Source organism: Octopus sinensis, linkage group LG1 (assembly GCF_006345805.1).
Source record: "Octopus sinensis linkage group LG1, ASM634580v1, whole genome shotgun sequence".
Lineage (NCBI taxonomy): Eukaryota > Metazoa > Mollusca > Cephalopoda > Octopoda > Octopodidae > Octopus > Octopus sinensis.
The window spans coordinates 40,282,842-40,303,876 of NC_042997.1; the positions used below are offsets into that span (position 1 = coordinate 40,282,842).

Consider the following 21,035-nt stretch of genomic DNA (forward strand, 5'->3'; position numbering starts at 1 on the left):
AAGCACCTACATTGCTAGAACTAAGATTTTAAAGTCTTTTCATGCTGCACGAAGTGCACAATGTAAGTACACATAACCGTCTCTAGAATCACCAGATTAGGTCTACTTTAACCTATTCCATAGGCTTCATCAGTAGTGACTGCTCAAACAGTCTCTGGATTGGATAAGTTCGTCTGCCAGTATATATATATATCTTTATATATAAAAGTGAAGTTGTGTGTCTGTCTCCTACGATTTAGATTCCTAACTACTCCCACATTTTGCGGTGCAGTTTAACCAAAACCGGGTATCTTATAGTCGTGATTCATATCGAGCCCTTCTGGATATTAGCGAGCGTCTACGATAAGTCTACGATTAAAAAAAAAAATTGCCATCATTTTTTTCCATTTTAATAATTGTTTTCGCTATTATATAAGGGAAGTAACTCTCTAAAAATGTCTACGATGAGTCAACGATTTAAAAAAAAAATTACCATCATTTTTTTTTCATTTTTAATGCATTTTTTTGCTATTTTTTGGCTATAACTCTCTAAAAATGCTTATATAGTTATTTCCCTTACAAACCCGAGCAACGCCGGGCGATACTGCTAGTTTACTATAAAAAGTTATGACTGATTTAGCGAAATGCTAATGCGTAAAGTAAAAATTAATATAAACAGCTACTCGCAATGTAATACCATAAAGGAAAAATTTAATCATCACTAAGTGTGACTAAGGTTGCCGAAGCGCCTACATTGCAAGAAGTAAGAGTTAAAAACTCTCAATGCTGTAAGAAAAACGCAATATATATATACTCTGGCAGGAGAATTTATGGTGAAGATATATATACTAGCAGATGAAATTAGCCAAACTATCAACCGTTTCAGCAGTTAATACTGAAGGTGCCTACAGAACAGGCGAAACCAAACTTAGTCTGGTGATTCTAGAGACGGTCATGGAGTGGATATCTCTCCTGTCAGTGTGTATATAATGCGCTCTTCTTAGAACATTAAGAGATTTTAACTCTTATTTCTAGCAATGTAAGTGCTTCGGCACCCTTAGTCATACTTAGTGACTTTTAAAAATTTCCTCTGTGGTATTACGTTGTGGTATTACGTTTAAGTAAGGCGGCGAGCTGGCAGAAACTTAGCGCGCCGGACGAATACTTAGCGGTATTTCGTCTGTCGTTACGTTCTGATTCAATTCCGCGGGGTCGACTTTGCCTTTCATCCTCTCGGGGTCGATAAATAAAGTACCGTTACGCACTGGGTCGATGTAATCGACTTAATACGCTATGTCTGTCTTGTTTGTCCCCTCTGGTGTAGCCCCTTGTGGGTAATAAAGAATAGGTATTACGTTTATGGTATTACATGCGCCACATACACATACTACACCGTATATGCATGGACATACAAATATATGCATATAAATATCAAGGTAAGAATACCTATAAATGATAATACTATTTTAGATAATAATATTAACTACAATAATGATAGAGTTTTTTTAGATAATAACAATAATCAAAATCATGATAAATTTACCCACTCTGCTTCGAGCAACAGTAATATAAGACTTCTATCCTCAAGTTATTCCACCTCTAATTATAATGCCCCTAGATGTAATTGCAGAATTAAATCAAAATGCCCGGCCCCTGATTTATGCGGGTTAATTAACATAATCTACAAGTGCTCCGTAACCACAGATAATAATAAGTTCTCTTATGTTGGATGTACTGTAAATTTTAAACAGAGATTGAATAACCATCTCTCATCCTTTAAATTACGTCATAAAGCTGATAGCACCACTCTTTCTAGTAAAATTTGGGAACTAAAAAACAATAATATCAAATATAACCTTAATTGGGAATTAGTCAGAAGAGCAAAACCCTATAAAAATAGCAGAGTAGGTTGCCAACTTTGCTCCATGGAAGCATTTGAAATACTAATGTATAGAAATAATGGAGAAATTCAATTAAACAGCAGAATTGAACTTGGAAATCTTGTATACATGCTCGAGTTAAGACTCTTAAATATTTTAAATGATATTTTAAATGATATCTCAATTGATAACTGTATACTGGAATCACTTTGCATAAATTTTCACTTTGACTTACATATCACTCCTACATAGTATATTATATATTTAACTAGAAAGATAAGATCTAACTAGCTATGATTATAATTTCTCTCTCTGATGGTACTATTTAATACTTATTGATCTAAATTATTTGATTTATTTCTATTGGACCATATTATTAATAATTTAAATTTTGCTCTATTTTTATCTCCATTTCTTAGTCTATTTTTTAACCCATATATAAATATTAGTTAGTTAAATCTCTTAGTTTCTTTTACATTAATTAATTCTGCTAATCCCAGACCTATCGTAGTGTATTGTGATGTGATATAATATAATATAAAATAATATAATATAATATAGTGTAGTGTATTATAGTATAGTATAATAATAATATAATTGTTTAATTTCATTAAAAAACAACCCCATTTTTCTTTCCTTTCTAATGACCTCTCATTGTAACCTGACAATCTATTAATAGTAACATTTATAAATAAAGAAATAAATTGTTGACCTCAGTTCGAATTTTGCACTAAACAAGCTTAGATTTTCTGGTAGTATCAACTTGTGTCCATCCCCTTAGCTTCCCCTTTCCTTTCTCTTTGATAGCTTTAATAGCAGTAACTGACTGAATTCTACTCCCTTCCTCCTCTCTCTGTGATTCTTGTAAAATTCATTAACAACCTGCAACTCTACAATATAAGACTGTCATTTTGCTTCTCATTCGGATTCCCTGATATTTTCGCATGATTGTACCCTAAATCTCTTCACAAAACTGGATTATGAACTATAAGGACATGCACATATTCTGTAAGTTCAAGACTTTTCATCGGATCTCCAAGAATCGAACTTATCTGCGATTCTTGTAAATTTCAATAACAATCTGTTCCTCTACACGATATGACAGTCACTTTGCTTTTACTCAGACTTTCCTCTACATGATATGGCAGTCACTTTGCCTCTTACTCGGATTTTCAGAAATTTTGCATGACTGTATCCGAAAATTTCTTCACACAACTTGATTAAAAATTCAATATGAGCTATATGTAGACATGCACAAATTCTGTAAGTTTAAAACCTTTCATCGGATCTCCATGAATCGAACTTTCTTCAATGCAGTTAATCTTACAACCTCTTTTGTATCTACCCCTTTTGATGTTTGGGAATTCTCTGATGTTGTTTTCGGCTGACGAGTACGAGCCATCTGTATTCACTGCATTTTTTTGTAGCTTATTAAAGATGTCCTCGTACGAAACGATCGTACCGAGATTTTAATCCATTCTTGTTGCTTTTTTCCTATTTGTAATCACCCCACTTGTCGTATGGTTAACACCATATAGATTTCCGGTGCATCCTAGTTAAGGACCATATTCATGTGAATTCTTTAGAATTCACTTGAATCTCAATTACTTAACCGTATATATATATATATATTATATAATATATATATATATATATATATATATAAATATATATTCCTTCCAGAAGAGGTTTTCGGTTGGTCGTGCAACCATTTATGCACCACTTCCTTCACATCTTCATCCGTACGAAATCGATGACCTCGGAAACCATCTTTGAGCGGTTCAAAGATATGATAGTCGGAAGGGGCGCGATCTTGGCTGTAGACAGGGCGTTCCAGCACCTCAAAACCCATTTGTTTAATGTTTTCAACGGTCTTGGCTGCCGTGTGTGGGCATGCATTGTGATACAACAACAAAACTTTCTTCAGCAATTGGCTTCGGGGTTTGATGCGAATTACTGGCTTCAGGTTCTTGGCCAGCAAAGCACTGTATCTTGCATTGTTGATCGTACACACCTTTTCCAGAGAAATCGGATCACAGCTCTTTGTTTTTAGTTACTGCATATTGCTAGTGGAGCGGTTATGCTTACACTGTAAAGCCAGAAAGAAAAATGGCGCGATCAGGTTCAAACTTCGATTACGTGACTACGATAGTACCAACTATAAGCACGCATGCGCAGAAGGCAGTGTAACAATAATAAAGATATGTTATGGCGAAAGTAGTGCTAATTTTTAACGTCCCACATGTATATATATATATATGTCTATGTATGTGTATATATATATATATATATAAATATATATATATATACATATATACATACACACACACACACACACACACACATATATATATATATATATATATATTACGAGGGTGTGCTGAAAATTTCCTGGTGTGAAGGGCGAAGGGCGTGATTAGAGGCCCAACTTTCGAGTTCTTTTACAGGGTTTAGAAAAACTGAAGGACCACTTTTTAGTAGAGTACCTATTTATTCATCTTCTCAATGGGAAAAAAAAGTAACAATGATTCGAAACTGATTAGCTTACTGTCGTCATATTAAACTTCGAAGTCACTGTCAAGATTTTCCTTGAGAATCTCTCTCTATATATATATACATATGAGTATATTATGTATGTTTGGACATACACATGCACACACATACATACATATATTACATATGCGCGTTTTGTTTATAATGTCACACTGTTTTAGAACACGTCTATTGATTTTAGCCAACATTGTACGTAACAGACATCGGTAAATATTTTGGCTAGATCTTCGTCGACGGTAAAAGGAGAAGCTTTTAAACTGACTAGGGAGAAAGTACTTATAATTCCACTGTTACTAAAGCTTTGTGTAAATCGGATAATTCGGAATGACAAAGAAACAAAGAACTGTTAACATAGCATAGCACTACAAAAACGATTAAAAAAATAACGTATTATATAAAGGTTTTTCAACCATTTTTATAAGTCTTTTTCAATCATTTTTTTTTACGTATAGCCTCCTTTGATTCTTATTTTAGTCGGATGGACTGTCATGGCCATTCGATGTTTAAAAACCAATAAATGTTTCTATAATTAAATATTTCTAGGAATTGTATTAAAAAATTGTTGAAATATTTTTAGGCATAGGAGTGGCTGTGTGGTAAGTTGCTTGTTTACTAACCACATGGTTCCGGGTTCAGTCCCACTGCGTGGCACCTTGTGCAAGTTATTCTACTATAGCCTCGGGCTGACCAAAGCTTTGTGAGTGGATTTGGTAGACGGAAACTGAAAGAAGCCCGTCGTGTATATGTATATATATATATATATATGTGTGTGTGTGTGTGTGTGTGTGATATGTTTGTGTGTCTGTGTTTGTCCTCCAACAAACCGATGCTGTTGTGTTTACGTCGCCGTAACTTAGCGGTTCGGCAAAAGAGACCGATACAATAAGGCTTACACTAGGCTTACAAAGAGTAAGTCCTGGGGTCGATTTGTTCAAATAAAGGCGGTGCTCCAGCATGGCCACAGTCACATGAATGAAACAAGTAAAAGAGTAAAGAGTATCTATTATAGAAGTGTAATCAGTTTATTGCAGGTAAATTTTAACAACAAAATCTTATATTGACCTCCCTAGAGTCAAATGGACCCCGATTGAGAACTACTGAATTGAACCATTAATCATAACAGGTCTCAATAATAAACGGTAGCTCAACGATTAGTTTAATAGAATACTCGGTTTCTTATGAAATCGTATCATAAAATGGAAACTATCGCAACTCATCCTTCATTTCTTCTTCGACAATATGGCACTAGTATATATAAAAACAAGGTGTTTACAACTGTCTATTATATAGATAATGTTGCCTAAGCTCTATAGATACATTCTTGTAGCCCGGTATAGTATAACAGAACACCCATTCACGCGTGCACAAAATCACACACGTACGCACACACACATACACACATGTATACACACAAAGAAATTATACGAACGATTTAACTATTCATATGTATTGTATGCTTTTTGCGATTGAATTTCATTGCCAGTTTAATTTCCGTATCAAAAAAGGAATGGAAGATCAATTAACAGATGGTATCATATAAACTCGATATTTGAATCACTCACTCACTCACTCTCTCTCTCTCCCTCTTTCTCTCTCTTTCTCTTTCTTTCTCTCTACTACATACCTGCATACTCACACACAGTCACACACGAACCCACATATATATATACACATAAACATATATACATAGACACACGCATATATACACACACATACACGCACACTCATACACAAACTCAAATATAAACCCACAATTAGAGCCACGTGGCCGCACATTGATATGTATGTATGTATGTATGTATGCATGTATGTATGTATTTATGTATATATGTATGCATGTATGTATGTGTGTTTGTATGCATGCTACATGCATGTATATATGTATGTATGTATGTATGTATGTATATCTATAATATATATATATATATATATATATATATATATATATATTATGTATGTATATATATATGTATATATATATAATATATTTGTATATATATATTATACATGTATATATATATATATATATATATTATAGATGTATACATATATATATATATATATATATATATATTATATATATATATATATATATATATATAGATAGATAGATAGTAGATAGATAGAGATAGATAGATAGATAGATAGATAGATAGATAGATAGATATAGATAGATAGATAGATATAGGCAAACAATTTTTTTTTTTTAATTTTTTCAAATTAAAAACATATTCCATTACAAATTAGATTTCAACTTCAATTTCAAATATCGCCAGTTAGCTATAAATTGAATTCTTAGTTCAAATACAGATTCGTAATTAAGAAACTTCATTTGCTATCTCTGTCTAACTATTTCCACCTCACCGTTTCATTTTGCTTCTTTCTTTCTATCGTTTTTTTTCTTAATTTATGGTTTCTTTTCTATTCTTTGGTTTCTTTCCTTTTTTTCTTCCTTTGTATTTGATATTTTAAAAATTATTTCCTTAAATAAAAATATCCGAAATATTCATAATTAAATGATCATGCTCTCTGTATCTCTCACTTTGTTTGATTGTTTCTTTCTTTCTTTCTTTCTTTCTTTCTTTCTTTCTTTCTTTCTTTTTCTCTCACTCTTTCGTCTCTTTCTGTATTCTTTTAAGTTTTCTTCACCTGTTTCAGTCTTAAAACGTCGACTACTAACAACACTTACAGATTTATGCTCCGAGCATATCCCTTCATCTGGCTCTAAACAAGTAATAAGCGTAGTTCATTTTAAAAGATCTTTCTCGCTATATTTATCACCTTTTGATGTCTCAGGTGCAAAACTTTACTATGTTGCCAGAGATATCATTAAAATCTCCTTCAAACCAAACCCCACTGACTTAAATAAGGCAAGCTCATGTGTAATCTAGTTTTACTCACATCTAAAGAGACGCTATACTCACGGCTGAGATGCTTTGCTTGATCTGGACTGATCTGGGGCTAAATATCAATAATACATTGCTTACGTACTATGTTGTTGTTCATTTTATTCTTTCTTGCTCCTATCACTGGAATAGTTCCTTTTTCCTTTTCGAGCCACGCCTGGCTCATTAGGGCCGGTTTCCCGGTTTCCTTGGCGTATAGGTTCCCCACCTGGACGGCCGCCGGTCCGTCGCAGGTGAGCTGCAAGATGCAGGAGGAAAAAGTGAGAGAAAGTTGTGACGAAAGAGTCAGCAGAAGTTCGCCATTACCTTCTGCTGGAGCCGCTTGGAGATTAGGTGTTTCGCTCATAAACACACACCTCCCGGTCTGAGATTCGAACCCTCGACCGCGAGTCCGCTGCTCTAACCACTAGGCCATGTGCCTCCACTATCACTGGAATAGAACAGAGGGTGACGTAATCACAATCCACCTTCCGAAGCTTAATGGGAATTTCCTAGGAGAGTCGCTCTATAAACCCATTGTTCCATGGTTATTCTGTCTCTGCTTAGTAAGTAACCACACGGCTCAGTCAAGCATGAAGTGTTTCATTGTGATTATTGCTGTGTGACAGTGAAGCATTCTTCATTTCCTCCAATGCCAGTTTCGCGCAGTAGAGATTAATAAACGGCACACTGTTAGAGCACAAGAGTTGCTGCTCCGTTGGGAGGACTAGAGCTAGCTACATCAATCAACTGTGCCAACAACATGCCTAAATTTCCTTTATTTTAAGTGCAAAGGGTTATAAACTGTAATCTGCATGGGCCTTAGAATGGTGCAAACTGCGCTATTATCTTTAGAATTTGTGGTTCTTTATATGGATAGACTGATGTCACCATAACCGGCGTAATTCATGATAGATGAAATTTATTGTGGAGGCGCAATGGCCCAGTGGTTAGGACAACGAATTCGCGGTCGTAAGAGCACGGTTTCGATTCCTAGCCCGGTAATTGTGAGTGTTTATTGAGCAAAAACACCTAAATTCCACGATGCTCCAGAGAAATGGCGGCGAGCTGGAGGAAACGTTAGCATGCCGGGCGAAATGCGTAGCCATATTTCGTCTGCCGTTACGTTCTGAGTTCAAATTCCGCCGAGGTCGACTTTGCCTTTCATCCTTTCGGGGTCGATAAATTAAGTACCAGTTACGCACTGGTGTCGATATAATCGACTTAATCCCTTTGTCTGTCCTTGTTTGTCTCTTCTGTGTTTAGCCCCTTGTGGGTAGTAAAGAAATAGATAGATCAAATTTATTGTTTGTACTCCAATATTATTTGTTTTGAGTTAATCAAAATGTGGAGCTTACGTTTGTGCATAGGTTTACTTTCTTTACTGTGTTCTCTAATAGTGTTATGAACATTTAAGTAATTTCTAGTACTTTGACAACTTCTGTGTTGAAATTGATGATTCGTCATATTTAATATTCCTTGGTGTTGCCGCTGCAAAGAGAGATGGCTGCTGTCATTTAGTCCAGGACATCCTCGATCGAGACGAAATATATTCCAGCCTTGACTATGTTTGATCTTTAGAGGTATGCAGGACAATCTTGTCCAAGATTTCGTTGTCCTATTTACGAAAGTAGAGTGTGATCTGAGGTAGAATTAGCTGCTATTTCTATTGTTGGCTCGTCCTACTCCTATGGTTGTTCCTACTGTAGTGTTGTTTCCCACGCTGTCTTGCCAATGTTGATGCCATTGGCATTTATTACTCATTTTATTTTCCAGTACTGCTACAGCCTCAACTTTGTATTTGATATCTTTATTCTCGCTGCTAATAGCATTAAAATTTTCTGTTGTTGCCCATGTCGTATTTTGTTTTTGCTTTTATTATTGTCTTCTCGTGTACTAAATTGATAACAGTTTTCTCTTCTTTATTTATCTGCAAAATTAATGACAAATATGGTAGTAATGTGGCCAGAATATTTCAATTACAAAATATTCCCTTCATATGTAATAATACATTGCTATTGTCTTCCTCACCATTTCCGATTTCAAATTTGTTGTTGAGATGTTCGTAAAAATCAATTTTGATATGTTCTTACAATGTAACAAAATTGCACCTGAATCCATAGTTCAGATTCCTACAATATATTGAAGTTAACTGTGGGAATGTTGGAGCCAAAGTCACAGGCGGCGAACTTTAAGGTACCAAAAGCTAAAAATATGGACAGAAAATAAGGTATAAACTATGTATAAGTGAATTCACTGAACTAACCGATAAAAAATTAAGTAAATATTATAAGCTAATATAACTTTTAAAACTATCCTCACCGAAGATTAATCACAAAAGTTTTGAAACTCAGTCTGGTTGAATCCTAACGAAAGTAATATAATGATCCCTAATTCATCAGCAACTCAGGGACACTGAAATATTAAGGAGCAAATATGGAAAGATATCGCTGTTAAAGATTTCAGGAAAATTTGGCAAATGGAAATCACCTAGAAAAACAGAATCCCTAATTTTTGGTTCAATGCTCTACCTGAATCCCATGCGAGTTAGACTTCCAGGTTGGAATATGGAGCAGCTTATTCCCCAAAAATGATGAGACGTAACCCACAAAGCTATCAATCAATAACATGCTTTACTACTGTATAGAAATACTAACATCCTTAATTTCTGAATACACATATACCTTCCTGGGGGATAACAAAATATTTCCTAACGAACAAAAAAGGCTGTAAATGTCTAAAATCATCTTAGAAGTTTGCCATAAACAACACAAAAATCTTTTTATAGCACGGATTGATTACAAAAAAGTGTTTGATAGCCTCCCCCACAACTGGATTGAGACATGCAGAGAAATCAATAAATGCTCTCTGGTTATTGGTAATTTTCTATTAAATAGTTTAAAGTTCTGGATGACAACTGAAATAGTAAATTCAGAAGCAGTTAGAATGAATGCTGGTGACATTGATATAAATTGCGGCCCTTTTCAAAGGTAACTCCCTGCCATTAATTCTTTTTTGCATACCTGTCATTCCTCCAAGTTGTTAAATGGCACATAGGATAGATACAGAATATACGACAGATTAATCAGTCTCATCTTTTACTAGGACCATCTAAAGCTTTTTCTGAAAGGGGACCAACAATTGGAACGGTTTTTAGCAACAGCTTTGTGATAATATTGAAGTGGAGTTTGTGCTAAAACCTTACTCTTTTATGGAAAACTCTTGAAAACTTACATCATATAGCTAGACTTGACAATTATAATTAAGGAATTAAAAACTGAAGAAAGCTTCAAATATTCATGTTTGCGTGTAGGGTGTGGCATTCAGCGCGCACAAATACGCTAAAAAATACAGAAAGACAACTGTCGTAGAGTTAGAACTATCCTAAAAGGCAAACTTAGGGCTCAGTTTGTTATTCTATTAACTCCGATAGGATGAAAGGCAAAGCTGGCCTTGGTGGCATTTGAGTTCATAACGTTAAGAACCTGAATAAATGCCAATAAACCTTTTGTCCAGTACACTAACGATTCTGCCAGCAATAATGTATGGTATTAGTAAATTACCAGAATGGTGTTTTCTGACTATGATAGTGAGGAGTGAGGCGGAGAATCGTTATCATGCCAGGCAAAAAGCTTGGCGGCATTTCGTTCGTCTTTATGTTCTGAGTTCAAATTTCGCTGATGTCGGCTTAACCATCCATTCTTTTGGGATCGATAAAATAAGTATCAGTTGAACACTGGGGTCAATGTAATCGACTTAATACTGCCCGAACTTGCTGGCCTTGTGCCAAAATTTGAAACCAATATCAGTGAGGACTAAGGGACCGTCAATAGTTTACAGACATCTTGCACTGTACGATAGTCGCTTGATCAAATGTCGACTGGAGATGAGAACGATATCAATAACTTCCAATTGTATCGCTTCCGCTGGCAGTGTTTGGCAAAACTAATGTTACCAAGGAATATATTATTTTTTGTCCACATGGTATTCTGGCTTAGTGCTATGTTTATTTGTGCTTATATCTGATAAGAGAGGATTGTGCTTATACCTGATAGGAAAGGAATGAAACATGAAAATTCTATTGAAATGTTTCTTTTCTGGTGGAAATTAGTTTTACAATTTTCTCCTTTTGTTTTCATCTGAACAACCGTCTTCCATTTATTCAAAATATGCTTAACGCAGATTTTTAGAAAAAAGGGCTAAAGAGTGAGTCAAAAGAATCTGAGCATTCCTTGGAAGCATATGTTCTGATCAACACTGCTAGAGAACATATCACTAAAACACATCCCTTCACAAGCAGAATCGTATTATAGACGACGAGGATCAGTCTGATGACTTACGCTGGCAGAATTGCCTTTGCTTGACTCACTCTCGGCTAATGAACTGGTGTTTATTTTGTGTGTACAGGAATTAATAGTTTACAACATTTGCATTAAAGACATCTCATGTAGGTACAAGGTTATGAATATGAAAAAGAGAGATGCATTTGCAGTTGCTAGTGTTATTTACGAGTAAGATTGATTACTAGGCTTACAAAGAATAAGTTCTAAGGTCGATTTGTTCGACTAAAGGCGGTGCTCCAGCATGATCGCAGCCAAGTAGCTGAAACAAATAAAAGAATAAAAGAAAAGAAAGAACACACACACACACAAACATAAATGTCGAACAACGAGAATGCTGTGTTGAGCACTCATTGTTTTCATCCAAAGTAGAGACGAACATCATTCTTCTATGTGATCAGCATGAAAAATTAAGATATTGAGATATTTTTCCTATGAAACCAATAGCAGCCTTAATACACACACAAATATATGTGTGTGTATGTGTGTGTGTTTGTGTATGTATATTTTCGTGTTTGATTTGTTCATGTTTTGATTTGTTTATGTCGCTGTAGTATAGCGATTCATCATAAGAGAACGATAGAATAAGTACTGGATTTCAAAAATAAATTCTTGGGGTCGATGTATTCGAAGTAGCGCCCAACATGGCCGCAGTCCAATGACTGAACGAAGTGGCTGTGTGGTAAGTAGCTTGTTTACCAACCACATGGTTCTGGGTTCAGTCCCACTGCGTGGCACCTTGGGCAAGTGTCTTCTACTATAGCCTCGGGCCGACCAAAGCCTTGTGAGTGGATTTGGTAGACGGAAACTGAAAGAAGCGCGTCGTATATATGTATATATATGTATATGCATGTGTATATGTTTGTGTGTCCGTGTTTGTCCCCCCAACATCGCTTGACAACCGATGGTGGTGTGTTTACGCCCCCGTAACTTAGCGGTTCGGCAAAAGGGACAGATAGAATAAGTACTGGGATTACAAAAGAATAAGTCCCGGGGTCGAGTTGCTCGACTAAAAAGTGGTGCTCAAGCATGGCCGCAGTCCAATGACTGAACGAAGTAAAAAATAAAATACATAAAAGTTACACTTTTACAGCAACAGTCTGAGACAGGTCAAGATTAACGAACCAATTCTATTTAAAGAACGCACGCCTGATGTTCGTTCTCATTACTTGCTTTCTATTTTACATTCTCGGATTTAAATTATTTTCCATTTCAATTTTGATTTTCTATTTTATTTTTCAACTATTTCCTATTCTCAGCTATTTTTACATAAATGGGTTTTCTTTTTGTTTGTAATTTTTTAAAAATTAACCCCTCGTTAAATTTCTTGTTTGAAATAGTAATAGTTATCTTAATACATTTACAGATCCTGAAGAGAAGTTCGAAAATAGAATAACATGCTTGCACGCACAATGAAACATTGCACATACGCCTAAGACATACAGATCCACATACATACATACATACATACATACATACATACATACATACACACATACATACACAGATACATACATACATACATACATACATACATACACACCACACATACATGCATACACACATACATACATCATACATACATACATAAATACATACATACACACATACATACATACATACACACACACATACATGCATACACACATACATACATACATACATACATCATACATACATACATAAATACATACATACATCATACATACATACATACATTCATACATACACACATACATACATACATACACACATACATATATACATACACACATACATACATACATACATACATACATACATACATACATACATACATACATACATACATACATACACTCACGTGTGTGTGTGTATACACAGACATACTTGCACACATATACATATATAACAATTGATTATTGATTCACACTGTTGTGACTAGGAATTAAACGATGAAATTACTGAGAAGGATGTGTGTTTTTTTCTCTAGTTTCAGCTCCGAGCTGCGGCCATGCTGATGCACAGCCGTTTTTGCTATGCTTTCTGCCCCTAGGTTTCCCAAGTGGTCACCCATCAAAGTACTGACTAGGCTCGACGTTGCTTAACTTCGGTGATCAGACGAGAACCGATGCTTTCAACGTGATATGGCTGTAAGCCATGTATATGGATGTATGTATATAGATATATATTTTCACACACACACACACACACACACACACACACACAATAATAATAATTAATCCAAAACAAGTAGCAATACAGCATTGAAATAAACAGAAACTGAAAATGTACAGAGAATGCATGAAGATTTATTTAAATTTCAAGTTATATATATATGCCTTCGAAACATGCCTGACTCCTCTAGCGACAGCTGATGACGGGGGTTTTGTCCTTGTGTAGCTCGTCCTGTATTTGTTTTTCGTTTTCTTGTTTTTCGTTTTCCGTTTTCTTGTTTTTTGTTTTTTGGCTTTTTCCGTTTCTACGTCTTATTGTGGTGTCCTGTACTCCCGTATAATTATTTATATATGCATGTATATATACATGTAGATGTAGGTACGTACATATATGTTTGTATGTATGCATATATTTTTATTTATCTCCTATATATATATATATATATATACATACATACATACATACATATATATATATATATATATATATATATATATATATATATATTTATATCAGTTTCAGCTTAAGCCTGTGGCCATTCTGGGGCACCACCGTTTTGCTACACTGTTATTATTGAGATCCTCCTCTGATATGTGGCATTTTGTGAATAAGGGAGTTTGATGTCGCTAACCTTTTGTGTATATACTCTTGTGTAGGAGTGGCTGTGTGGTAATTAGCTTCTTTACCGACCACATGGTTCCAGGTTCAGTCCCACTGCGTGGCACCTTGGGCAAGTGTCTTCTACTCTAGCCTCGGGTCGACCAAAGCCTTGTGAATGGATTTGGTAGACGGAAACTGAAAGAAGCCCGTTGCATATATGTATATATATATATATATATGTGCGTGTGTGTGTGTTTGTGTGTGTCTGTGTTCCCCACCCCAACATCGCTTGACAACCACTGTTGGTGTGTTTACGCCACCGTAACTTAGCGGTTCGGCAAAAGACACCGATAGAATAAGTACTAGGCTTACAAAGAATAAGCTCTGGGGTCGATTTGCTCGACTAAAAGACACTGCTCCACACCATAGCCGCAGTCAAATGACTGAAACAAGTAAAAGAGTAAAAGAGTAACAGAGTATACATACATACATACATACATACATATATATATATATATATATATATTATATATATATATATATATTATATATATAGATATATATAAATGTATATATATTATATATATATATTATATATATATATCTGTTGTATGATAATATTTTAAAGAGAAACGTATTTTGGGTGGTACATCACACTAAATAGAAGCAAAACACTGGTTGTAGTTTACCTTCCTTTTTAATTAGTAATCAACTAATCATTTAATTAATCGAACGTTGCCTGTATTTGTTGGAGATGCTGGGCCCGCAAGGTGGATGTTATCTACCTACAAGAATTGGATCTGGTTTATGATCCTTCGTTAGCACATCCAACACCAATATCTATATAGTATATGAATTATCTTACTTCTCAATTATCAGACGCCAACTAATTGAAGTTTCTCCAGACGTCTTCATCAGTACGAAAGGCCATCTTAGCAAAATCAATGTCTGGAATTACTCGCGCAATATTATATGTTGCATAATAAGCAGTAAGTGTGCGGATTCTTCATATCGATTTATCGATATTGTTTTTGCTGTCAGGACGGTATGTTATTTCTCGATACTGATGCCAACGAACTGAAACCTCCCCTGAAACACCTATGTGATAACGATTGATTAGTTAAAGATAATCTTAAAAGGTTTCACTAACCAGACGCCAAAGAGGAGTATTGAATACTAATCTTTCGATCGGAAAAATACCCCAATCAAGCATTTGAATAACCAATGCATCCCAATTCAAGCGAACGACGGTCAGCTTTGAAATACGATTCCACATGTTTTTGTTGCCTTTATAATAAAAGAATACTGAAGTATTAATATTTGAATTCAGTTGTAAGCTGCATATTGAGGAAATGGAGAAGTCGATATCGCTAGAGAAGTGGCCAACCACATTATGATATGCTAAGATAGAAAACTGAAACGGTAGGCGCAGGAGTGGCTGTGTGGTAAGTAGCTTGCTAACCAACCACATGGTTCCGGGTTCAGTCCCACTGTGTTGCATCTTGGGCAAGTGTCTTGGGCAAGCCCCGGGCCGACCAATGCCTTGTGAGTGGATTTGGTAGACGGAAACTGAAAGAAGCCCGTCGTATATATGTATATATATATATGTGTGTGTATGTGTGTGTGTGTTTGTCCCCCTAGCATTGCTTGACAACCGATGCTGGTGTGTTTACGTCTCCGTCACTTAGCGGTTCGGCAAAAGAGACCGATAGAATAAGTACTGGGCTTACAAAGAATAAATCCCGGGGTCGATTTGCTCGACTAAAGGCGGTGCTCCAGCAAATGACTGAAACAAGTAAAGGAGTAAAAGAGAGAGTATATAAACTTTAAATTCCACAACTGTGCTCACATATTCTCGCTATGTAGATGACATAAACCTTGTGGCTAAGGCAACCCTAGAAGACAGTTACCAGGTATTTGAATATAGCACTGCGGAAAATATCCAGCAAGGACACAGAGTATCAAGGGGGAAGTTGACTGTGTATCTAGGTTCCACAACAACGGACTTTTCGTTCTAATTACTGAAGTCTGGTTAGAAACTATGGACAACGAAAACAATACTTCTGTTCAAATTACGTTAAACATATTTTCACTATGTATGTATACATGTAAATATATATATATATAATAGAAATATTAAAATAACTAAGTCTCTCTAAAAGAGAACAGCGGCAGCGTTCCCGGAAAATAATAGTTATCGCCATACTAATATGGCATTCTTATAAAAATAAGAATGCCATATTAGTATGGCGATAACTATATATATATATATATTATATATATATATATATATATATATATATACATATATATACATATATATATATGTTATTTATATTATATTTATTTAATGAACGCCACGCACCCATTTCCAAGTAAGTTTATCTTAACCTTTTTGATACGACTCTATACTGTTTTCTTCCTCCGTCCTTCTCTGATTCCCTTTTGCTGCTCTCCCTCTTTCAACGTTTTCTATGTGTCTCTGTCTCTCCCCTCTTTCTTCTTTTCTTTCTCTCTCGTTGCTCACACGTGATCATCGACCATCTTTCTTTACCTCACGTGACCAGCTTTCTTTTCCTGCAGGACGTTCAAAGGACTAGACGTTTTCTTTGTCTCTCTTCTATCTTGTCTCTCTTCTATCTTGTCTCTCTTCTATCTTGTCTCTCTTCTATCTTGTCTCTCTTCTATCTTGTCTCTCTTCAAAGAGAATATTTCTCCAAGCGTTCACTATTTTCCTCTCGTCCTTGTCTAAAGACCCTCCATGTTTGTTTTCGTTGGGTTTCCTTGTATGTCTCCACTCCCGTTTTTGTTCTCAAATTTAACCCTCCATAAATCCTGAATTTTACTTTAGAATTTATGCAGCGGCTTTACAGGGGCTCCACAATATTAGAGAATATTAAAATGAAAATCCTGATAATGTATGTGGTGTGTGAAAATATGCGAACAGCAAGATCATATAGATTTCATCAAACGGTAGTTAATCGAATTTCGTCAAGTGGACAGTAGAAAGAATTTCGTTATGGCTGCGTGGTAAGAAGCGTGCTTCCAAACCACATATTTCTGGATTCAGTTCCACTGCGTGGCACCTTAAGTAAGTGTCTTTTATTATAGCCTCGAGATGACCAAAGTCTTGTCGGTGAATTTGGTTGACGGAACGGAAATTCCATCGTGTATATGTGTGACTGTATATATATATATATATATATATATATATATATATATATATATATATATATATTTAAAAAAGGAGATGTGGAACACGAGTTGTGATATATATAAAAAGGAAATGAAGAAAATGCTGACAAAATAATTTAAGTAAGGGAGAGTGTATTTAATTAGGTGAAAGTTATTTTTACCGGTTGCGCATTTGTTATGCTTATCAAAAGATATTTTTTAAGAGAGATAGAGTTCCTTTCTGATAGATTTTTTTTCTCTTATCTGCTTTTATGTTGGGTTTGCTGTCTGTTATATGTGAAAAAAGTGGCTCCAGAGTTGTTTAAGATTTGCTTGGTTTCGCGCCTAAAATTTCTTGTGGACAATGGTCAATACAATTTTGATCGGTCATTATAAAGGGGTCACGTGAATGTTTGAATGGAAGTTGGTGTTGGGGTAAGAAAATAGGCTCCAGAGATGTTAAAATTTGGCTAGTATCGCGCCTAAAACTAGCCAAATTTTAACATCTCTGGAGCCTATATTCTTACCCCAACGCCAACTTCCATTCAAACATTCACGTGACCCCTTTATAATGACCGATCAAAATTGTATTGACCATTGTCCACAATAAATTTTTGGCGCGAAACCAAGCAAATCTTAAACAACTCTGGAGCCTCTTTTTTCACATATAAGAGACAGCAAACCCAACATAAAGTCAGATAAGAGAAAAAAATCAATCAGAAAGGAACTCTATCTCACTCAAAATATCTTTTGATAAGCATAACAAATGCGCAACCGGTAAAAAGAACTTTCACCTAATTAAATACACTCTCCCTTACTTAAATTATTTTGTCAGCATTTTCTTCATTTCCTTTATATATATATGTGTGTGTGTGTGTGTGTGTGTGTGTGTGTGTGTGTGTGTGTGTGTGTGTGTGTGTATGTATATATATATTTATATATATATATGTATGTATGTATGCATGTATATATCTATGTGTGTGTGTACTTGTATCTGTGTTTGGCCCCCAAAACCACTTGACAAACGGTGTTTGCAGTTCGGCAAAAGATACCGATCAAATAAGTACTAAGCTTTAAAAAAAGTTCTGGGATCGATTTGTTCGACTAAAAACCTTTAAAGCCGTGTCCCAGCATGGCCGCAGTCAAATAACTGAAACAAGTAAAATATAAAAGATAAACACTCAGTTGATCGAATCTCGTAAACTAAAGAAACTATAGGTAAAATTAATAGGCAGAAATTATAGGCTGAACATAGGTTAATAAAAGGCTTGTAGAAGCGAAACATAGGTTAAATTCTATATGGAAACTATAAGCTGAATATAGGTAAGAGTTTTACTTTCTATTTCGTCATTATTTACATTGGGAAGATGAGAATAAAGCCCTAAAGTTTTCAGGTCTCCAACTATTGTTAAGCTTCAAATATTTACCATCTTAATAGTGGTCAGTTCCATAACTTATTGGATTGTTCGATTAGTGTAGCACATTATGACTTCATGTAGTGTATGGAAGTCAAATCAGCTTTGTGAAACTCACACCTCTCCATGTTATACTCTGAAGATAATTCAGAGATATTCCAGCAAGTTAGTGAAGCAGTTTCCATGACCAGTGTTAAATTGGTTATACCTTGTAATATCTATTTACATATAGGTGAACTGAGTTATCTGACAGCAAAGTTTTAGCCAATAACACAATCGGTAGAAGCGCGCAGCAATGAGTCCCATCTCCCAGGAGAGAGCTCGGTGAACTTGCCATTCACTGACTTAACGCACTCATTTCCATCATCCCAAACGCGAATAGTCACCGTCATAAACACCCACCACTTTTATGAAAAAGGAACTGATTTTCCTGATCGGTGATATTTAATACACAAAGGAAATTTACTTTCCCATTTCACACATCGTTAGAACCCTCGGGATTTTCCTGAGGAGTTCGTTTCGTTGTCACGACTTGCTAGAAATCAAACTCGAAAGTTATAGAAAGGAAGAGCACATCAGATAATTTAGTCTTATAACATTCCTAAAACAACAAAAAATGCGATATTAAAGTAGGAACGCCTTTGAACATAAAGTTGTTAAACAACAACAGTCTTGACGAGAACTTTCTGGTGATGTTACCCTTATATGGTCTTCAACTGTTTCTCACCAAATAGATGAGACTTTTCCAGTCAGAGCATTCTATCGAAACATTTGTCGACGAGCCTTCTCCATCTCATATTCTATTAACTCTGTTGTACCAAAGCGTTAAGCCAAATCGTCCATATTAATTCTTTTATACGTCGGTGACCTACTCTCTCCTACTTTCAACGAGTTACACCCCTGTACAGATGATAACACCCTTCACTCCTCCTTAACCTTTTGCACACAAACGTCATTCATACCTCCCAACGAATGCACTAATTCCGTTTACAAAGAATTAAAACACCATCCAGTGAAGATATAACGACCTATTTTCTGACATAACGAAAATAGACATTACACATATCAAGGAAATATCTAAGAATACGCCTTTTTCACTTGTAAACTGTTCGCAGATAAACCTTCACACACTTTTATAAAAGTGTCAAAATCTAGAGATTTCTCATGCGAACGCATATCTGAAAAGTTGCTACAACATATCTACAATGAGACAACGAGGAGACATCTACGTAGGCGCTCCACATTCTAGAAGCAGCAGCCAAATATCTCTCAAATCACACCCTAGCATCTGAAGTAAAAGACAATATCAGGATGCCGAGATGATCGCGGTTGGGATGTCTATGATCAGAGCTGATTTGGGGTTGAACCACACCATTGTAAAAACTATATAAATATATTTTATTTCTTTTTAAGGGAACTAATTTCTGTTCTGAACAATAAATTGTTCTAGCACAATAAATTCCAAACCGCTTTGATGGGAAACGCTTAAGTCTAGAATAATTGCTAACGATCAATGAAGCATAACGAACTCCACATCGATTTTAAAGGAAATACTTCAGCCTTAACTGTTGCTAACGGCCTACAGAAGATAATGGTCTCCAAACCGACGTAGTGTGTACGTATCTGAGACTAGGCAGAAGTTATATATATTAATATTGTAGACTGCATCGATTGACAGACTATCCAAGATTCACTTACTAATATACTTCAATCTATGCAACACCAAAGGACTTTAACTCCACGCTGCCTCAATCACTGGAGTTTTCGCTTTTCTGAACTAGCAAACTATGTAGCATCCTACTTGATTCATCGGCCTCTCCTCATCTCATCATCTCTACAGTGTTTCAGCAGTAAATTTTCCGAATTGAATACTTTAATCAAATCTTTATTTCTAAAATTTCACCATGGTCTAGGTTTTGCTAGAGATAAATATTTTTTCAGTCCTTAATAGTGGTGAGTTCCATAACTTATTGGATTGTTCGATTAGTGCAGCACATTATGACTTCATGTAGTGTATGGAAGTCAAATCAGATTTGAGAAACTCACACCTCA

At 35.4% G+C, this 21,035-nt stretch overlaps 1 non-coding gene across 1 annotated transcript; it reads right to left on the reverse strand.

Moving 5' to 3' along the window:
• Nucleotides 1-13,656: 13,656 nt before the first annotated feature.
• LOC115220387 lies at nt 13,657-13,775 on the reverse strand. The gene has a single exon (XR_003882522.1). It is a non-coding gene; the product is annotated as a 5S ribosomal RNA (ribosomal RNA).
• Between the last annotated feature and the right edge of the window lie 7,260 nt (nt 13,776-21,035).